A 22,881-nucleotide genomic window follows, 5' to 3' on the forward strand; every position below is an offset into this window, starting at 1 on the left:
TTCTTCAAGAACTAGTTTCAAAATGTCATTCAAGGTTCCCACCATCCTGGCATTGTGACCTGCCCGTGAATCCCACTCATCCTGCTCCTCCGCTCCCTCCACTGCATTGAAGCTGACCTGAAGACCATGATAGATGAGACAACCTCAGAGGCTCTGAGGCCCTACACCCAAACAAGGGCAGATCCACCTCTGACTCGAGAGGAGAGTTCCCGAGCCCAGAAAACTGTTCGCTGCTCTGGCCCCCAATGAACAAACTCCCTCAGAGGAGAGACCTTCCGACGAGACACCTGAAACCCCACCTCTTTAAGGAATACCTAGGATAGGATAAGTAATCCCTCTCACCCCCTCCCCTGAAAAGAGATGACTAGTTCCACTGGAGATAAGGTGAATGCACCAATTTGTAAGTCGCTCTGGAGAGCGTCTGCTAAATGAGAAATGTAAATGTAAATAGATGAGACAAGAGGAGAGGAGAGATGACGAGAGGAGAGGAGAGATGACGAGACGAGAGGAGAGATGACGAGAGGAGACGAGAGATGACGAGAGGAGACGAGAGATGACGAGAGGAGAGGAGACGAGAGGAGAGATGACGAGAGGAGAGGAGAGATGACGAGAGGAGAGGAGAGGAGAGATGACGAGAGGAGAGGAGAGATGACGAGAGGAGAGGAGAGATGACGAGAGGAGACGAGACGAGAGGAGAGATGACGAGAGGAGAGGAGAGATGACGAGAGGAGAGGAGACGAGAGGAGAGATGACGAGAGGAGAGGAGACGAGAGGAGAGATGACGAGAGGAGAGGAGAGATGACGAGAGGAGAGGAGATGAGAGGAGAGATGACGAGAGGAGAGGAGAGATGACGAGAGGAGATGAGAGGAGAGGAGAGATGACGAGAGGAGACGAGAGAGGAGAGAGAGGAGAGGAGAGATGACGAGATGAGACGAGAGAGATGAGAGGAGAGGAGAGATGACGAGAGGAGATGGAGGAGAGATGACGAGACGAGAGGAGAGATGACGAGAGGAGAGGAGACGAGAGGAGAGGAGAGATGACGAGACGAGAGGAGAGATGACGAGAGGAGAGGAGAGATGACGAGACGAGAGGAGAGACGACGAGAGGAGAGGAGACGAGAGGAGAGATGACGACAGGAGAGGAGAGGAGAGATGACGAGAGGAGAGGAGACGAGAGGAGAGATGACGAGAGGAGAGGAGAGATGACGAGAGGAGAGGAGAGATGACGAGACGAGAGATGACGAGAGGAGAGGAGACGAGAGGAGAGATGACGAGAGGAGAGGAGAGATGACGAGAGGAGAGGAGATGAGAGGAGAGATGACGAGAGGAGAGGAGAGATGACGAGAGGAGATGAGAGGAGAGGAGAGATGACGAGAGGAGAGGAGAGATGACGAGAGGAGAGGAGAGGAGAGATGACGAGAGGAGAGGAGAGATGACGAGAGGAGAGGAGAGATGACGAGAGGAGAGGAGAGATGAGGAGAGGAGAGGAGAGATGACGAGAGGAGAGGAGAGGAGAGATGACGAGAGGAGATGAGAGGAGAGATGACGAGACGAGAGGAGAGATGACGAGACGAGAGGAGAGATGACGAGAGGAGAGGAGACGAGAGGAGAGGAGAGATGACGAGACGAGAGGAGAGATGACGAGAGGAGAGGAGAGATGACGAGACGAGAGGAGAGATGACGAGAGGAGAGGAGACGAGAGGAGAGATGACGACAGGAGAGGAGAGGAGAGATGACGAGAGGAGAGGAGACGAGAGGAGAGATGACGAGAGGAGAGGAGAGATGACGAGAGGAGAGGAGAGAGGAGAGATGACGAGAGGAGAGGAGAGATGACGAGAGGAGAGGAGAGATGACGAGAGGAGAGGAGATATGAGGAAAGGAGACGAGAGGAGAGATGACGAGAGGAGAGGAGAGGAGAGATGACGAGAGGAGAGGAGAGGAGAGGAGAGGAGAGAGAGATGACGAGAGGAGAGGAGAGATGACGAGACGAGAGGAGAGGAGAGATGACGAGAGGAGAGGAGAGGAGAGATGACGAGAGGAGAGGAGAGGAGAGATGACAAGAGGAGAGGAGAGGAGAGGAGAGGAGAGGAGAGGAGAGGAGAGGAGAGGAGAGGAGAGGAGAGGAGAGATGACGAGAGGAGAGGAGAGGAGATGAGAGGAGAGGAGAGATGACGAGACGAGAGAAGAGGAGAGATGACGAGAGGAGAGATGACGAGAGGAGAGGAGACGAGAGGAGAGGAGACGAGAGGGGAGGTTGTTATTAGTCTTAATCACAGCTTCCACTTACAGCTGCTATCAGATGGATAGATACACTCCCCCTCTTCCTCTCTCCCATCCTCCTCTCTCCCACCCTCCTCTCTCCCATCCTCCTCTCTCCCATTCTCCTCTCTCCCACCCTCCTCTCTCCCATCTTCCTCTCTCCCATCCTCCTCTCTCCCACCCTCCTCTCTCCCATCCTCCGCTCTCCCACCCTCCTCTCTCCCATCCTCCTCTCTCCAGCCTCCTCTCTCCCATCCTCCTCTCTCCCATCCTGCTCTCTCCCATCCTCCTCTCTCCCATCCTGCTCTCTCCCATCCTCCTCTCTCCCATCCTCCTCTCTCCCATCCTCCTCTCTCCCATCATTCTCCTCTTGCACCCTTCTTTTTCTCACCCTCACCCTGGCTGGCTGCCCCCCTCACCCTGGCTGCCTGCCCCCCTCCCTCACCCTGGCTGGCTCCCCCCTCACCCTGGCTGGATGCCCCCCCACCCTGGCTGTCTGTCTCTATAGTTGGCATTGACCACCTTGGCTGACCCTCAGCTGGCTAGCATAGTCACTGACACTTTATCATGTGAAACTCAGCCAACACACACACACACAGTCAGTAGGAGAGAGCAAACACAGTAACACAGAGGTTTTAATATGACATCACACTATCACAATAGCCAGTAAGACACCACAGTATTGGAACTTTACAACAACTGCAATACAAAATAGATATATTTACTATTCACATTGGAGTAGGTAGATGTTTTCCCTAACCACTGATACAGGGTCAGATATTTTGACACCTCCTAATGGTTAAGGTAAGGATTGGAGTTGGTGTATCTGATTCTAGATCTGTGGTTAAAGACAGCTATTTTAGCTCAAGCATTAACATTCACCATAGAGTCCTTTTAAAAACATACTGACCTCAGATAGAGAGAGCGAGGGCAAGAGAGAGAGGGGGAGAGCGAGCGGGAGAGAGAGAGAGCGGGAGAGAGAGAGAGAGAGAGAGAGAGAGAGAGAGAGCACAAAACCCCTGGGAAAAGAGAGATAGACAGAAACATAGATAGAAGAGAGAGACAGAAACATAGATAGAAGGGGAGTGGTCTATTTGATTGGCAAGTCCAGAATCTTTGTGCGTGCATGTCCGTCCCCCTTGCATGTGCTTTTGTGTGTGTGCGCGAGCATGTGTGTGTGTGTTATTTAATTGGCGAGTCCAGGATCTCTTCGTACTCTTCTCTCTGTTTCCTCCCACTTCCTCGAGAGGGGAGGAGCTTCACTGTAACAAGCCAACCCACGCTCGCCACCACCACCACACCCCCTATGACCTCACACACTGAGGGAACCAATGGCACAACAGCGATCTCCAGCACCATAGCGACCGGTACTTCCAGACCCTGTGTAGCCGACACCAAAGCTGGGTGAAGTCGGGTGAGGCCATGGGTCACCCCCACGAACCCCCCAGCAGAGCACACAGCTACCCCCAGGACGATGCACCAAGCCTGGAGACTGGCCGGCCACACTGGCCCCTGTCGGAGGAGAAGCATGGAGACTGCGGTGCTCAGACAGCCGGTCCAGCTGACAGTGAACAGAGCGGTGCCGACACTGACCCGTTCCTTCAGAGAGCGGTACATGACTAGAGCCAGAGACATCCATAGTCCTGCGAGAACAGTCAGGGACCAACCAAACGCTTCCCGCCAGAACTGGGCCGATTGTTGTGCCGGTGTCGCACTATTGGGTGTCGCACTATTGGGTATCCCTGACCCGGTCCCGTTGTTGTTCTCATCCAGCCCTGTTGGGTTAGGAACTAGCGCCAGACCCAGTCCTAACACGCCTGTCGCTACGGTGACCAGGTCCACCAATCCCAGCCGCTCGTCCAGGAGCAACAACGCCAGAGTAGCCGAAAGGACGGTGGTCGCCAGGCGCCAGGTTGTCAATATGGCCTCGTCGTCGCCGGGGAGACGAAGGATAAGGACGAGTAAGCGCAGCAGAGGGAGAAGGAGTGAGTCAGACCGTACAGGAGCAGCTTCCGCCGATAGCCCTTTGAGCCAAAGGCCGTCTCCGCCCGTTTCATTGGTACAGTCCCATAGAGCAGCTGGAGGATGGATCGTACCAAGAGGAGAGTTAAGGGTGGGAGGTTAAAGCGTGAGGCGGCCAGGCGCGTCAGAACACACACACAGCCATGAGCCAGCCCCGCCAAGACCACACTGGCCCACGTGAGCCGAGACGCAGAGACAGACGCTTCGCTGAAACTCGCTAGCTGCTCCCCTACTCCCCCCCCTGCACCTTTCCCTCCTCCTTCCACCCCCCCCTCGCCTCCCCCCATTGGAGGTCTAGGGGGTGTGTCTTTGTTTTTGTCCTTCCCTCCAAACAGAGCGCCGGCCTTCCCTGTCCACTTCCTGGCTCCTGTCAGCTGTTTCTTGTCCGAGGTCTCCTCCAGGAAGGAGCTGAAGTCCTCGAAGGAGGGCGCGTCATCGTACCCCTCGTCTCCGGGCTGGGGGAAGTGTGTGTGTGTGTGGGGTGTGTGTGGGGCGTACTTGGCGGTGACGGTGTGAGGGTGGATCTTCACCCGTTTCTTGGAGCCGTCCAGGAGATGAGTGGATTCCATGGTTACTCACCTGTAGGGAGGAGAGGTGAGGACAAACGTTAGACACCGACACACACCCCTCAGACAGAAACAGAGGGGTTTCACCTAATGGCATTGTCTTCCGACCGCATTGCCATGAACTATCTATGAGTGCAGACGGAGTCGTCTATCTGACGTAAGACCCTCTTCTGTGTCTGCCAGGTGACTCAGTCAGTGGTTGTAATTCACTGTTCTGACACAGAGGATGCTGCTGCAGTGGACACACACACACCTACAATATACACAGACAGTAGACACACACACCTTCTACAATATACACAGACAGTAGACACACACACACCTTCTACAATATACACAGACAGTAGACACACACACCTTCTACAATATACACAGACAGTAGACACACACACACAATATACACAGACAGTATATACACAGACAGTAGACACACACACCTTCTACAATATACACAGACAGTAGACACACACACCTTCTACAATATACACAGACAGTAGACACACACACCTTATACACAGACAGTAGACAACACACCTTCTACAATATACACAGACAGTAGACACACACACCTTCTACAATATACACAGACAGTAGACACACACACCTTCTACAATATACACAGACAGTAGACACACACACCTTCTACAATATACAATATACACAGACAGTAGACACACACACCTTCTACAATATACACAGACAGTAGACACACACACCTTCTACAATATACACAGACAGTAGACACACACACCTTCTACAATATACACAGACAGTAGACACACACACCTACAATATACACAGACAGTAGACACACACACACCTTCTACAATATACACAGACAGTAGACACACACACCTACAATATACACAGACAGTAGACACACACACCTACAATATACACAGACAGTAGACACACACACAATATACACAGACAGTAGACACACACACCTACAATATACACAGACAGTAGACACACACACCTTCTACAATATACACAGACAGTAGACAGTAGACACACACACCTTCACACACACCTACAATATACACAGACAGTAGACACACACACCTTCTACAATATACACAGACAGTAGACACACACACCTACAATATACACAGACAGTAGACACACACACACCTTCTACAATATACACAGACAGTACACACACACACCTTCTACAATATACACAGACAGTAGACACACACACCTTCTACAATATACACAGACAGTAGACACACACACCTACAATATACACAGACAGTAGACACACACACCTACAATATACACAGACAGTAGACACACACACCTACTACAATATACACAGACAGTAGACACACACACCTAGAATATACACAGACAGTAGACACACACCTACAATATACACAGACAGTAGACACACACACTTCAATATACACAGACAGTAGACACACACACACCAGTTTCTACAATATACACAGACAGTAGACACACACACCTTCACATATACACAGACAGTAGACACACACACCTACAATATACACAGACAGTAGACACACACACACTTCTACAATATACACAGACAGTAGACACACACACCTTCTACAATATACACAGACAGTAGACACACACACCTACAACAGTATACACAGACAGTAGACACACACACACTTCTACAATATACACAGACAGTAGACACACACACCTTATACTACAATATACACAGACAGTAGACACACACACCTTCTACAATATACACAGACAGTAGACACACACACCTTCTACAATATAGACACAGACAGTAGACACACACACCTACAATATACACAGACAGTTCTACAATATACACAGACAGTAGACACACACACCTTCTACAATATACACAGACAGTAGACACACACACCTACAATAGACAGTAGACACACACACCTTCTACAATATACACAGACAGTAGACACACACACCTTCTACAATATACACAGACAGTAGACACACACACCTTCTACAATATACACAGACAATAGACACACACACCTTCTACAATATACACAGACAGTAGACAGTAGACACACACACCTTCTACAATATACACAGACAGTAGACACACACACCTTCTACAATATACACAGACAGTAGACACACACACCTACAATATACACAGACAGTAGACACACACACCTTCTACAATATACACAGACAGTAGACACACACACCTTCTACAATATACACAGACAGTAGACACACACACCTTCTACAATATACACAGACAGTAGACACACACACCTACAATATACACAGACAGTAGACACACACACCTACAATATACACAGACAGTAGACACACACACCTACAATATACACAGACAGTAGACACACACACCTACAATATACACAGACAGTAGACACACACACCTACAATATACACAGACAGTAGACACACACACCTTCTACAATATACACAGACAGTAGACACACACACCTTCTACAATATACACAGACAGTAGACACACACACTTCTACAATATACACAGACAGTAGACACACACACCTTCTACAATATACACAGACAGTAGACAGTAGACACACACACCTTCTACAATATACACAGACAGTAGACACACACCTACAATATACACAGACAGTAGACACACACACCTTCTACAATATACACAGACAGTAGACACACACACCTTCTACAATATACACAGACAGTAGACACACACACCTACAATATACACAGACAGTAGACACACACACCTTCTACAATATACACAGACAGTAGACACACACACCTTCTACAATATACACAGACAGTAGACACACACACCTTCTACAATATACACAGACAGTAGACACACACACCTTCTACAATATACACAGACAGTAGACACACACACTTATACACAGACAGTAGACACACACACCTACAATATACACAGACAGTAGACACACACACCTTCTACAATATACACAGACAGTAGACACACACACTACAATATACACAGACAGTCACACACCCTACAATATACACAGACAGTAGACACACACACCTTCTACAATATACACAGACAGTAGACACACACACCTTCTACAATATACACAGACAGTAGACACACACACCTTCTACAATATACACAGACAGTAGACACACACACCTTATACACAGACAGTAGACAATATATACACAGACAGTAGACACACACACCTACAATATACACAGACAGTAGACACACACACCTACAATATACACAGACAGTAGACACACACACACTTCTACAATATACACAGACAGTAGACACACACACCTTCTATACAATATACACACACAGTACAATATACACAGACAGTAGACACACCTTCTACAATATACACAGACAGTAGACACACACACCTTATACTACAATACAATATACACAGACAGTAGAATATACACACAGTAGAGACACACACACCTTCTACAATATACACAGACAGTAGACACACACACCTACAATATACACAGACAGTAGACACACACACCTTCAATATACACAGACAGTATACACACAGACAGTAGACACACACACCTTCTACAATATACACAGACAGTAGACACACACACACACCTTCTACAATATACACAGACAGCTTCTGCAGGTTTTCAGGTGTCAGGTATGGTTACTCATGTTGACTCAATCACTGACTGTTCTAATAAGGACAGAATGCCAAAAGATGCAAAGAGTCTGTGTGGTGAGGTGCGCGCACGTGTCATCTTGTCACTGGGCGAGAGAGAGGATGAGTGTGTGTGTCTTGTCAAGGTTACACACACGGTCCGTGCTGGATTTATGATTGGAACGAGGAGCGTACCCGCGCACAGGAAGTAATGCTGTACGCGGCAGGACAAATAATCACCACAATTATAGAAACCACAAAATAAACAGAAAATAGCCCCACAGCGGTATGGTCGATACCGTGTCAGTTACCCGACTATTCCACCGTAAATAATCCCTGCTCGCGCGTAGATTGATTGCTAAATCAACTGATATTTGTAACGACTGCCAGAAACTCACCTGCGGTATTGCGTCAATACTGTGCCCTCCGCTCATTCACCGAATAAATGTCTTCTGTCAGATCAGGGAGACAGTCATCCTTCCACCCCTCTTCCCTCCTCCTGGGTGGTTTGGCGTGTCTCCAAGGTTACCAGTCGCCCGACGGGTCTACCTGGCTCCTCCAACCGCCCTGTAGAGCACTGTTGTCGACCACAGAGGTAGAGAGTGTCGGTGATACAAAGAAATCCTTCCTCTGTCTCCCGATCCCTCTCCCTCCCTCCCTCACTCACACACAGCTGCTGCGCTTCTCAGCGTGCCCGACCGTGAAGAGAGAGAGAGAGAAGAGGGAACGATGTCATTATGCTTAAGCATGCATAGCGACCAAAAAAAACATAATCATAAACACTGACCACTGGCAGTCACCTTTGTGTGTGTGTGTTTGCACATCTATGCATGCATTCACAAACTCACGCACACACAGGTCTGCTCCCAGCGGGAATTAATGGTCCTTCTCTATCCCACATCTATATTTCATCACATTCATCACATGCTCCTCTGCTGTAGGGATTGATGATAGTCTCTCTCTGTCTCTCTCTCTCTCTGTCTCTCTCTGTCTCTCTCTCTCTCTCTCTCCCTCTCCCTCTCTCTCTCTCTCTCTCTCCCCCTCTGTCTCTCTCTCTCTCTCTCTCTCTCTCTCTCTCTCTCTCTCTCCTCTCTCTCCTCTCTCTCTCTCTCTCTCTCTCCCCCTCTCTCTCTCTCCCTCTCTCTCTCTCTCTCTCTCTCTCTCTCTCTCTCTCTCTCTCTCTCTCTCTCTCTCTCTCTCTCTCTCCCCCTCTGTCTCTCTCTCTGTCTCTCTCAATTCAATTCCAGGGGCTTTATTGGCATGGGAAACATGTGTTAACATTGCCAAAGCAAGTGAGGTAGATAATATACAAAAGTTAAATAAACAATAAAAATTAACAGTAAACATTACACAAACAGAAGTTTCAAAACCAGAAAGACATTACAAATGTCATATTACGTATATATACAGTGTTGCAATGATGTACAAATGGTTAAAGTACACAAGGGAAAATAAATAAGCATAAATATGGGTTGTATTTACAATGGTGTTTGTTCTTCATTGGTTGCCCTTTTCTTGTGGCAACAGGTCACAAATCTTGCTGCTGTGATGGCACACTGTGGAATTTCACCCAATAGATATGGGAGTTTATCAAAATTGGATTTGTTTTCAAATTCTTTGTGGATCTGTGTAATCTGAGGGAAATATGTCTCTCTAATATGGTCATACATTGGGCAGGAGGTTAGGAAGTGCAGCTCAGTTTCCACCTCATTTTGTGGGCAGTGTGCACATAGCCTGTCTTCTCTTGAGAGCCATGTTTGCCTACGACGGCCTTTCTCAATAGCAAGGCTATGCTCACTGAGTCTGTACATAGTCGAAGCTTTCCTTAAGTTTGGGTCTGTCACAGTGGTCAGGTATTCTGCCACTGTGTACTCTCTGTTTAGGGCCAAATAGCATTCTAGTTTGCTCTGTTTTTTTGTTAATTCTTTCCAATGTGTCAAGTAATTCTCCTTTGTTTTCTCATGATTTGGTTTGGTCTAACTGTGTTGCTGTCCTGGGGCTCTGTGGGGTGTGTTGGTGTTTGTGAACAGAGCCCCAGGACCAGCTTGCTTAGGGGACTCTTCTCCAGGTTCATCTCTCTGTAGGTGATGGCTTTGTTATGGAAGGTTTGGGAATCGCTTCCTTTTAGGTGGTTGTAGAATTTAACGGCTCTTTTCTGGATTTTGATAATTAGTGGGTATCGGCCTAATTCTGCTCTGCATGCATTATTTGGTGTTCCACGTTGTACACGGAGGATATTTTTGCAGAATTCTGCATGCAGAGTCTCAATTTGGTGTTTGTCCTCTCTCTCTCTCTCTCTCTCTGACTTTCTCTCTCCTGATTTGCCATTATGTGTGTATGTGTGTGTGCCTGCGTACATGCAAGCATGTGTTTGTGTCATAGCTTGTACCCCATACCAGTAATTACCTCTCCCTTTAGCTGCATGCAGTCTATCGTTTGTGCCTGAGGCTGGTTGACAGACAGACAGAGAGACAGGAAGCAGATCAAGGGAGCAGTCTGATTAGTGAGACCAGACCTGCCACATGGGTGAGACAGTCATGTAACCCACTAACACAGCACTTTCTCTACAGTAATGGGTTGGATGAGAGGGGTGCTAAGGCTCTATTCAGTCCAACAGCCGTAATATAATCAGTCTCTCTGCCTGTCTGCCTTCCTGTCTTTCTGTCTGCCTTCCTGTCTGCCTGTCTGTCTGTCCGTCCGTCCTTCCACTTAACAGAGAGTGTATGTTAGGTTGCTTCTCGGGAGGAAAAATGTTCTGTTTCTATGGCAACTGTGAAGAGGAGAGCGCTATAAGCGTTTTATGGGACTATTCAATAACTATATTATGGAGAAGTTTGCCAACAGAGCCTGTGTAGAGAGAGAGAGAGAGAGAGAGAGAGAGAGAGAGAGAGAGAGAGAGAGAGAGAGAGAGAGAGAGCATTCTATGCCATCAAAAGGAACATACAATTTGACATACCAATTAGGATCTGGCTAAAAATACTTGAATCAGTTATAGAACCCATTGCCCTTTATGGTTGTGAGGTCTGGGGTCCGCTCACCAACCAAGAATTCACAAAATGGGACAAACACCAAATTGAGACTGCATGCAGAATTCTGCAAAAATATCCACCGTCTACAACACTAAATAATCAAAATTCTCTGTGAGAAGTTGTGAATTTTTCTGAGTCTGAGGATGAAGAGCAGAGAGAATGAATTATAGAGAAGAGGGAGGAATGGAGAGCTTCAAACACTTCACACTTGTTTATCCAAAGCCAATGAAATGACAACACACTCCCTATGTAGTGAAGTACATTATTCTCTGTCTCTCTCTCTCTCTCTGTCTGTCTGTCTGTCTGTCTGTCTGTCTGTCTGTCTGTCTGTCTGTCTGTCTGTCTGTCTGTCTGTCTGTCTGTCTGTCTGTCTGTCTGTCTCTTTATTTCTCTATTTTTCTCTCAGAGAATCAGTATTCATCCTGCACAGAGCTGGGAATGATGATGGTTTATAGATCATGAACACTTGTCCTACAACGAGAGAGAGATAAAAGGGAGAGGGTAAGAGAGAGAGAAAGAGAGAGCGACCTAAACAGAAAGTACACTGTGGCAGAATACCTGATCACTGTGACTGACCCAAACTTAAGGAAATCTTTGACTATGTACAGACTCAGTGAGTATAGCCTTGCTATTGAGAAAGGTCACCGAAGGAAGACCTGTCTCTCAAGAGAAGACAGGCTATGTGCACACTGCCCACAAAATGAGGTGGAAACTGTGTATGACCATATTAGAGACACATATTTCCCTCAGATTACACAGACCCACAAAGAAGAGAGAGAGAGAGAGAGAGAGAGAGAGAGAGAGAGAGAGAGAGAGAGAGAGAGAGAGAGAGAAGAGAGATAGAGAGAGAGAGAGAGAGAGAAGAGAGAGGAGAGAGAGAGAGAGAAAGATAGAGTGAGAGAGAGGAGAGAGAGAGAGAAAGAGAGAGCGAGAGAGAGAAGAGAAGAGAGAGAGAGAAAGAGAGAGGAGAGATAATAAAAATTAAGAGGCACAGGACAAATTCATTGAAAATGAAATATAGAAATATTTAATCATATTTTAGAAGCACCTTTGGCAGTGATTACAACTGTGAGTCTTTCCGGGTTTCTAAGAGCTGTCCACACCTGGATTGTGCAACATTTGCCCATTATTCTTTTAAAAATGATTTATGCTCTGTCAAATTGGTTGTTGATCATTGCTAGACAGCCTTTTCAGGTCTGGCCATAGATTTTCAAACTGATTTAAGTCATAACTGTAACTAGGCCACTCAGGAACATTCAAAACTGTCTTAGTAAACAACTCTAGTGTATATTTGGCGTTGTGTTTTAGGTTATTGTCCTGCTGAAAGGTGAATTCATCTCCCAGTGTCTGGGATTTTGTGCTTAGCTCCATTCCAATTATTTTTTATCCTGAAAACTCCCGAGTCCTTAATGATTACAAGCACACCCATAACATGATGCAGCCACCACTATGCTTGAAAATATGTAGAGTGGTACTCTGTAATGTGTTGTATTGGATTCGCCCCAAACATAACGCTTTGTATTCAGGACAAATGTTAATTGCTTTGCTACATTTTTTGCAGAATTGCTTTAGTGCCTTGTTTCAAACAGGATGTATGTTTTGGAATATTTGTATTTTACCTTTATTTAAGTAGGCAAGTCAGTTAAGAACAAATTCTTATTTACAATGACGGCCTACCCCAGCCAAACATTCCCCTAACCAGGATGACGCTGGGCCAATTGTGCGCCACCCTATGGGACTCCTGATCAAGGCCAGTTATGACACAGCCTGGGATCAAACCAGGGTCTGTAGTGACACCTCTAGCACTACAATGCAGTGCCTCGGACCTCTGCGTCACTCGGGAGCCCATATTCTGTACAAGCTTCCTTCTTTTCCCTCTGTCATTTAGGTTAGTACTGTGGAGTAACTACAATGTTGTTGATCATCCATTCAACTCTGTAACTGTTTTAAAGTAACCATTGGCCTCATGGTAAAATCCCTGAGCGGGTTCCTGCCTCGCCGTCAACTGAGTTAGGAAGGATGCCTGTATCTTTGTAATGACTGGGTGTATTGATGTCTATAGTATTCTCTCTGGTGTGCAATCGGATTTCCGCTCAGGTTATGGATGTGTCACTGCAACCTTAAAGGTTCTCAATGATGTCACCATTGCCTTTGATTCTAAGCAATGTTGTGCTGCTATGTTTATTGACTTGGCCAAGGCTTTTGATACGGTAGACCATTCCATTCTTGTGGGTCAGCTAAGGAGTATTGGTGTCTCTGAGGGGTCTTTGGCCTGCTTTTCTAACTACCTCTCTCAAAGAGTGCAGTGTATGAAGTCAGAAAATCTGCTGTCTCAGCCGCTGCCTGTCACCAAGGGTGTACCCCAAGGCTCGATCCTAGGCCTCACACTCTTTACAATTTACATCAACAACATAGCTCAGGCAGAAGGAAGCTCTATCATCCATTTATATGCAGATGATACAGTCTTATACTCAGCTGGCCCTGCCCAGATTTTGGGTTAAATCCTCTACAACAAAGCTTTCTTAGTGTCCAACAAGCTTTCTCTACCCTTAACATTGTTCTGAACACCTCCAAAACAAAGGTCATGTGGTTTGGTAAGAAGAATGTCCCTCTCCCCACAGGTGTGATTACTACCTCTGAGGGTTTAGATCTTGAGGTAGTCACTTCATACAAGTACTTGAGAGTATGGCTAGATGGTACACTGTCCTTCTCTCAGCGCGTATCAAAGCTGCAGGCTAAAGTTAAATCTAGACTTGGTTTCCTCTATCATAATCTCTAATTTTTCACCCCAGCTGCCAAACTAACCCTGATTCAGATGACCATCCTACCCATGCTAGATTATGGAGACATAATTTATAGATCGGCAGATAAGGGTGCTCTCGAGCGGCTAGATGTTCTTTACCATTCGGCCATCACATTTGCTACCAATGCTCCTTATAGGACACATCACTGCACTCTATACTCCTCTGTAAACTGGTCATCTCTGTGTACCCATTGCAAGAGCCACTGGTTGATGCTTATTTATAAAACCCTCTTAGGCCTCACTCCCCCCTATCTGAGATATCTATTGCAGCTCCTCCACATACAACACCCGTTCCGCCAGTCACATTCTGTTAAAGGTCCCCAAAGCACACACAGCCCTGGGTCGCTCCTCCTTTCAGTTCTCTGCAACTAGCGACTGGAACAAGCTGCAACAAACACTCAAACTGGACACTTTCATCTCAATCTCTTCATTCAAAGACTCAATCATGGACACTTACTGATAATTGTGGCTGCTTTGCGTGATGTATTGTTGTCTCTACCTTCTTGACCTTTGTGCTGTTGTCTGTGCCCAATAATGTTTGTACCATGTTTTGTGCTGCTACCATGTTGTGTTGTTACCATGTTGTTGTCATGTTGTGTTGCTACCATGCTGTGTTGTCATGTGTTGCTGCCTTGCTATGTTGTTGTCTTAGGTCTCTAAGGTGTTGTCTTAGGTCAGTACAGGTGCATCAAAGCTGGGACCGAGAGACTGAAAAACAGCTTCTATCACAAGGCCATCAGAGTGTTAAACAGCCACCACTAACATTGAGTGGCTGCTGCCAACACACTGACTCAACTCCAGCCACTTTAATAATGGGAATTGATGGGAATTGATGTAAAATATATCACTTGCCACTTTAAACAATGCTACTTAATATAATGTTTACATTCCCTACATTATTCATCTCATATGTATATACTGTACTCTATATCATCTACTGCATCTTTATGTAATACATGTATCACTAGCCACTTTAAACTATGCCACTTTGTTTACATACCCTACATTACTCATCTCATATGTATATACTGTACTCAATACCATCTACTGCATCTTGCCTATGCTGCTCTGTACCATCACTCATTCATATATCTTTATGTACATATTATTTATCCCTTTACACTTGTGTGTATAAGGTAGTAGTTTTGGAATTGTTAGTTAGATTACTCGTTGGTTATTACTGCATTGTCAGAACTAGAAGCACAAGCATTTCGCTACACTCGCATTAACATCTGCTAACCATGTGTATGTGACAAATACATTTGATTTGATTTGTTGTCTCTCTTGTCATGATGTGTGTTTGTCCTATATTTATATTTTATTTTTGTATTTGTATTTTTAATCCCAGCTCCCGTACACGCTGGCGGCCTTTTGCCTTTTGGTAGACCCTCATTGAAAATAATCATTTGTTCTTAACTGACTTGCCTAGTTAAATAAAGGTTAAATAAATAAACATGATAATAACCATGCTCAAAGGGATATTTAATGTCTGTTTTTTTTCTTTTTACCCATCGCCCAATAGGTGACCTTCTTCGCGAGGCATTGGAAAACCTCCCTGGTCTTTGTGGTTGAATCTGTGTTTGAAATCCACTGCTCGACTGAGGGACCTTACAGATAATTGTATGTGTGGAGTACAGAGGAGGCTGCTGAGGGGAGGACAGCTCATAATAATGGCTGGGACGGAGCGAATGGAATGGCATCAAACACCTGGAAACCATGGAAACCATGTGTTTGATGTATTTGATACCATTTCACTCATTCTGCTCCAGCCATTACAACGAGCCCGTCCTCCCCAATTAAGGTGCCACCAACCTCCTGTGGTAGGGCACAGAGATGAGGTAGTCATTCAAAAATCATGTGAAACACTATTATTGCACACAGAGTCCAAGCAACATATTATGTGACTTGTTAAGTACATGTTTACTCCTGAACATATTTGGGCTTGCCATAACAAAGGGGTTGAACACTTATCGACTCAAAACATTTCAGCTTTGAATAAAAAAAATAAAAAAATAGTAAACATTTCGAAAAACAGAATTCCACTTTTACATTATGGGGTGTTGTGTGTAGGCCAGTGACACAAACATCTACATTTAATACATTTTAAGTTCAGGCTGTAACACAACAAAATGTGGAGAAAGTCAAGAGGTGTGAGCACTTTCTGAAGGCCCTGTAATGTGGCAGATATTGAGATAGTCTCACCTCAACAGGACCAACTAATGTAGACAAGCTAAATAAAACCAGAGAGAGAGAGATTTTGACAGAGCAGATATTGAACCCAGATCATCTTTGCCACAGCTAAAGCCTAGGCATTACAACTTGGAGCTAACATGAGTCTTCAGGTCTCAGGCAATATACTGCACTAATACTGTGACATGTGTGTATTGTATTCTGGTCAATTGTGTTTTGAGTGGTAATCTAGATGTTATAGCCTTCTACATGTGTCCTCTGTTACCATCAAACCACCGAACAAAACACTGCCAGCTAAACTCGCCCTCCCCTTCTACGCGTGCCCGTGGATCTGAGCGCGCCCCCCACTGTTTCCCTCTTTTCGCGGGGTCCTGCAGTGCCTCCCCTCTCCTCGCCCCCGCGGCGCGCACCCGTTGCAATCATCTCGTCTGTGTCCGCCAGGAGGCAGTAAGGTTGCAGTGAGAGGCTGCGCCACCAGAACAGCATTACAGCGAGGAAGGCTCCACCAGATGGCAGTTTAGGATTGTTCCTTTCTGCTCCAAGGCGCGGTTCCCGCTTCTCACGACATATTTACAATATTAAAATCGACACACTTTTATCAGATATATCGATTTTTTATTTCAGAAGACAGTAATCGATTGGTCGATGGCCGGTAAAGGTGAGTTTGTTTGGTATTTTGGTTGTGTTTTTGGCTTGTGCGAAAGGGGAGACGGGTCTCAGAATCAAGATGGTGGATTCAGAGAGCGAGAGAGGGATGGGGAGAGAGGAGGGGGATGGGTGCTGCTCCGCAAGCTAGCGGAGAGAGAACTGGATGTGCTCTCTCTTCCCTCTGTTCGGCTAGCTAGCTACATGGTCGAGGGCCATTAGCGGGAATGTCTCTACATGTCAGATTACAGGGACGCACGAGAGACTTGACCGCTGTGTTTTGCCAGAATCACTTTTCACCACTCGCTCTTAGTTTTCCCGTTACTAAGACAATGTGTGACGTATTTTTATTGCTCTTGATAGACGGACAGATTCAAAGCGTCAACACAGTGTTGTATGCAGACTCTCTTATTGCAACGTTATAGTGCCGCCTGCGCGACCTAGCCACACATTGCTATTGTTGCTAGCTAACCCTAATTCATTGCATATGTGTCGGGGTTTCGGATGATATATTTGGGAGAAATGTAACGTCAGTGTTAGTCAGGTTGCTGTCACCAGTGCTATTTGACATCCATCCTTGCCAATCTATCACTCCATTCGTAGAGATTCTGCAGAAATTTCACCAGTAACCTTAGCAACATTGTTTCCTGTTTTCCCACCCATTGTTTTGACATGTTACTTATTGTACCGAAGTTCAACGTTGGGATTCTTGACAAATTGCAATATTTTGACTAGTAGATTATGTTTTGTAAAGTGCAGCTAGCTAGTTTGCTAACCCACTCCGCCCCTTTCTCTGCTAAACGAAATTTAGCGGGGAAGTGTGTGAGGGGGATGGGTTCCAAATCCAACCCTGGTTACAGTCCAACGCTGTTGGTCTCCATGCTCCCTACTCCAGACCTCTCCCAGGGATCCATTCTTCTGTCCGAAGTCAGTTATGGGTTAATGAGGATATCTGTTCACTTCTACCTTTTAATATCCACATACATCTTTCTTTATTATGGAGTTTGAGACTATTTGGTCAAGTTAGCTAGCTGGCTAATTTAAGGCCAACTCTTTGATGTTACACACCCAGCTTCACTGTTCTTTGTATAGAGTCTAGAGTCGGATGTTTAGGGTAAAGGATTATACAGGCAGCTTGTGTCCTCGTGATCATTCACTGATTGTCAACAAAGTGGTTATGCAACAAGCTCAGCCATGTGACTTTCCACCAGCAGTCTACTGTAGGCTATGCATCCTGGAAGACCAACTGACTGTAAACTACCACTGGTGCTAGAGATACAAAATAACTTTATTGTCCCACATTGTTATGTTCCTCGTCTCTTTTTGCATAGAACGTACAACATAGACTGACAATATGTAGTACACAGCCATAAAACACCACGAACTGCAGGCCAGGATATGATCTTCACTTGGCACGGCTGTTGTTGACACAGTTCTTGGTTGAGTAGTGTGACTTGGTAAGATTTCCAGTGTATGATTAACCTATTACATATGGCAAATCAACTTGAAATGGGAAACGTTTCAATGCAATGGGGTATACAGTACTTTTGAGCAGCCTAGTTATTGACTTCGTTGAGTCGGGGGCTGGGATACAAGTCTACAAACCTAACATTTGAGTAATAATTCTACAGCACAGATGCTGCCCATCTGCAACAGTCTGAGGGTCTATCTCTTCAGACAGCACCTTGCCTCCTCTACCACCTTGCCTCCCTTCTTATCTGTCGGACTTGTATTGCCCTCACTTTCACCTGCACTGATTCGGCTCATGATGTCGTTGTTTAACGTACTCTAGTTGAATGCACAGATTGTGTCATACATTGTCAGCTAAAAAAAGGTTGATGTGAAGCCCTGGTTATGTGGATAAGACTGCTAAATGACTCCAATGTAATGTCATTTAGATTTATTTTTCATGGTTTTTGAAGAACATGGAGTACAAATTCACTGAAATAGGTTTCCTTAATACCTTACCAATATTATCCAAAAACATTTGTTGGAAATAGGCTAGAGTTGTAGGCTAATAATGTTTTCAATGAACGTGAACCAAACATGAAACACTAGCAAGCTGCTGTTTACACAAAAGTTAACCAGAGGCGCTAGTCGTGGATTAAAAGGCAACGATACCGCTTCAAACAGCGGTATCGTTCATATTTTTATTCCTTTACAACTACTAATAGTAGCTGCTAACTTGCATAAACCTTGTCGCCAAGCTCATAGTCGCCGACCATTACGTTGCAGAATGTGTCCTTGTTTGCACCACCTGTTAACTGGATGGTCTCCGGTTGGACCGTTAGCGGTAGTGCCTGGTGTAATCGTGGCATTTAGCTAGGCCACATGTAGGACCTTGAACAAAACATTTCAATTTGTTTAGACCAGGGGAAGAGCTAGATGGGGAGCCCTCCCTACCTATTCAAAGGCAGGGGAAACACTGGAGTGGCTGTTCTGTAAGGAACAAGAAGTTACCGTCGCTCTCTCATTGAAAACAATGACATCTGGTCATCCTGCCGTGGGCCCAGTCCAGTAATCCAGGCGAGACTGTTATGTAGCAGACCGTATATGAATGCAGCAGTAGGTTATGTGGAGTCTACATTAAAGCAGAGGTTGGCAACTAGATTCAACCACAGGCTGTTTTTTAACAGAGGAGATGGTCGTGGGACAGGAACATGATTATAATAATTTGTGCACTGCAAATTGACATATGGCTGTATTTTCAAATAACAGTAATTTCATATCTTGATTTCATTGAGACACGAGACATCTCTTTCTTTTTTTACCCACAACTGAAATCCTAAATTATTATATATATTAACCCAGGGAAAAAAAGAAACGTCTTCTCACTGTCAACTGCGTTTATTTTCATCAAACTTAACATGTGTAAATATTTATATGAACATATCACAGACATGTGACTAACAGAAATGGAATAATGTGTCCCTAAACAAAGGGGGGATCAAAATCATAAGTAACAGTCAGTATCTGGTGTGGCCACCAGCTGCATGAAGTACTGCAGTGCATCTCCTCCTAGTGGACTGCACCATATTTGCCAGTTCTTGCTGTGAGATGTTACCCCACTCTTCCACCAAGGCACCTGCAAGTTCCCAGACATCTCTGGGGGAAATGGCCCTAGCCCTCACCCTCCGATCCAACAGGACATGCTCAATGGGATTGAGATCCGGGATCCTCGCTGGCCATGGCAGAACACTGACATTCCTGTCTAGCAGGAAATCACGCAGAGAACGAGCAGTATGGCTGGTGGCATTGTCATGCTCTAGGGTCATGTCAGGATGAGCCTTTAGGAAGGGTACCACATGAGGGAGGAGGATGTCTTCCCTGTAATGCACAGTGTTGAGATTGCCTGCAATGACAAAAAGCTCAATCCGATGATGCTGTGACACACCGCCCCAGACCATGACGGACCCTCCACCTCCAAATCGATCCTGCTCCTGAGTACAGGCCTTGGTGTAACTCTCATTCCTTCAACGATATACCCAAATCCGGTGAGACAAAACCGCGACTCGTCAGTGAAGAGCACTTTTTGCCTGTCCTGTCTGAGCCAGCGACGGTGGGTTTGTGCCCTTAGGTGACGTTGTTGCCGGTGATGTCTGGTGGGGACCTGCCTTACAACAGGCCTTCAGGCCCTCAGTCCGGCCTCTCTGTAAGTCTGAGCACTGATGGAGGGATTGTGCGTTCCTGGTGTAAGTCGGGCAGTTGTTGTTTTCATCCTGTACCTGTCCCGCAGGTGTGATGTTCGGATGTACTGATCCTGTGCAGGTGTTGTTACACGTGGTCTGCCACTGCGAGGACGATCAGCTGTCCGTCCTGTCTCCCTGTAGCACTGTCTTGGGCGTCTCACAGTACGAACATGGCAATTTATTGCCCTGGCCACATCTGCGGTCCTCATGCCTCCTTGCAGCATGCCCAAGGCACGTTCACGCAGATGAGCAGGGACCCTGGGCATCTTTCTTTTGGTGTTTTTCAGAGTCAGTAGAAAGGCCTCTTTAGTGTCCTACATTTTCATAACTGTGACCTTAATTGCTTAGGTTATATATATAGAATGTTATACACATCTTTGGGGGTGTGGGCCTGTGTAATGACTAGTATATTTATAGTAAGTTATTAATTTGTAATAGCTAGTTGATTTGTGTGACTGAACCAGTTTTGATTTGTAACTGATTTAGTATTTTTATGATCAGGCCAATTACACAATAAATTATACTGTAACATGTTGCCATTACACAGCTCCAGAGTGTCCTCCTTGACTTCAGCAGACACAGTTTAGACATAGTTATTGAATTCAAGCTGAATCCAGATTTAGCACTGTGTTTGTGAAAGTGTGTGTGTGTGTGAAGAAAGTATTATTTCAGTTTTAGGGAATGACCATTATCAAGCGTGTTCGCTGAATGAATAGGCCCTACGTTTCTTTAGAATAATGAGAAGATATTGAAGCTAGCTAAAGCAAATGGTATGTATACAGGGAAGCTGTAAGGACCACTCACAGTGAAATAAAAACTTTATAGCTTCAATTGACATTAGAAAAATCTGATAGCTAACTACACCACAACCAGCTAGCTGACTGTCTGGTTGTGTTGCATAGTAAGCTGTGGTGTATTTTGCTAGCTGGTTGTGGTGTAGTTGGTTGTGGTGTAGGCCTAGTTTAGCTAGCAGTTTGTGTTGTAATCAGCTAGCGGCTGTTTAGCGGGTTGGCTAGCGGAAGTTTAGCGGGTTGGCTAGCGGAAGTTTAGCGGGTTGGCTAGCGGAAGTTTAGCGGGTTGGCTAGCGGATGTTTAGCGGTTGGCTAGCGGATGTTTAGCGGGTTGGCTAGCGGAAGTTTAGCGGGTTGGCTAGCAGATGTTTAGCGGTTGGCTAGCGGATGTTTAGCGGGTTGGCTAGCGGGTGTTTAGCGGGTTGGCTAGCGGATGTTTAGCGGGTTGGCTAGCTGACCTGTAGCATCAGATGGAGAGAGAGAATGTGGGGCTGAAAATGCTCTGAAGCCTTCCTGTCCAGCGCTGCGCTTGGTTGATTAACATCATTCCCTGAGACCTAGCAGACTGGTGTACTTGTTGGCCACTTGGTTCAACACCCAGTTGGCTATACTAGTGTAACATGAAATGTATGTATCTAAAGGCATTGAAAGCACACAGTCGAGTATGTTTCAGCACGGTAGCATTGCATCTAACGCTAACATGATGATGATGCTGCTAAATTTCTCCAGCCGATGCTTGACTGATTTGTTTCTCTAGCACATTATTCTCCAACACTACTACTGCTGGTGGGCCTACCCTCAGGGGATCAATAAAGTACAGTTACACACACACACACACACACACACACAGTAAGATACATATTTTACATCATTGTCTGCATATATATATATATCTCTCGATTTTCTTTCAGAGAAAGCCGGCTCACACTCAGATTAAGGGTGTGTATTGTTCACTTCATCTGCCCTTATAGTCTCATGTGGGATTAAGGGTTTCCCTGTAGCACGGTAGATTAAACTACCCCTTCTAACCCCCAGATTACCAGATTACTCCATTACCATTGTATCAGCAGTGTCTGGTAAACTACCCTCGTGGAAGATGAACCTTGCCTGTCAGGACCTGAAGACTAATGTTAGGATGTTTAGGCTTTAGCTCAATGGGCTAATGCAGTCTGGAGTTGAGATGATGAGAGGTCAGGCCCTAGGTTCTATTTCTGGACAGTCACACTAGCACATTGACAACCTGGGAATGTCAATTTCCCCCCAA

General features: G+C 45.7%; 1 pseudogene; it reads right to left on the reverse strand.

Moving 5' to 3' along the window:
• Positions 1–2,876: 2,876 nt before the first annotated feature.
• On the reverse strand, positions 2,877–9,086 carry LOC135572561 (solute carrier family 35 member G2-like; annotated as a pseudogene).
• Positions 9,087–22,881: the final 13,795 nt, after the last annotated feature.

Source organism: Oncorhynchus nerka, linkage group LG2 (assembly GCF_034236695.1).
Source record: "Oncorhynchus nerka isolate Pitt River linkage group LG2, Oner_Uvic_2.0, whole genome shotgun sequence".
Lineage (NCBI taxonomy): Eukaryota > Metazoa > Chordata > Actinopteri > Salmoniformes > Salmonidae > Oncorhynchus > Oncorhynchus nerka.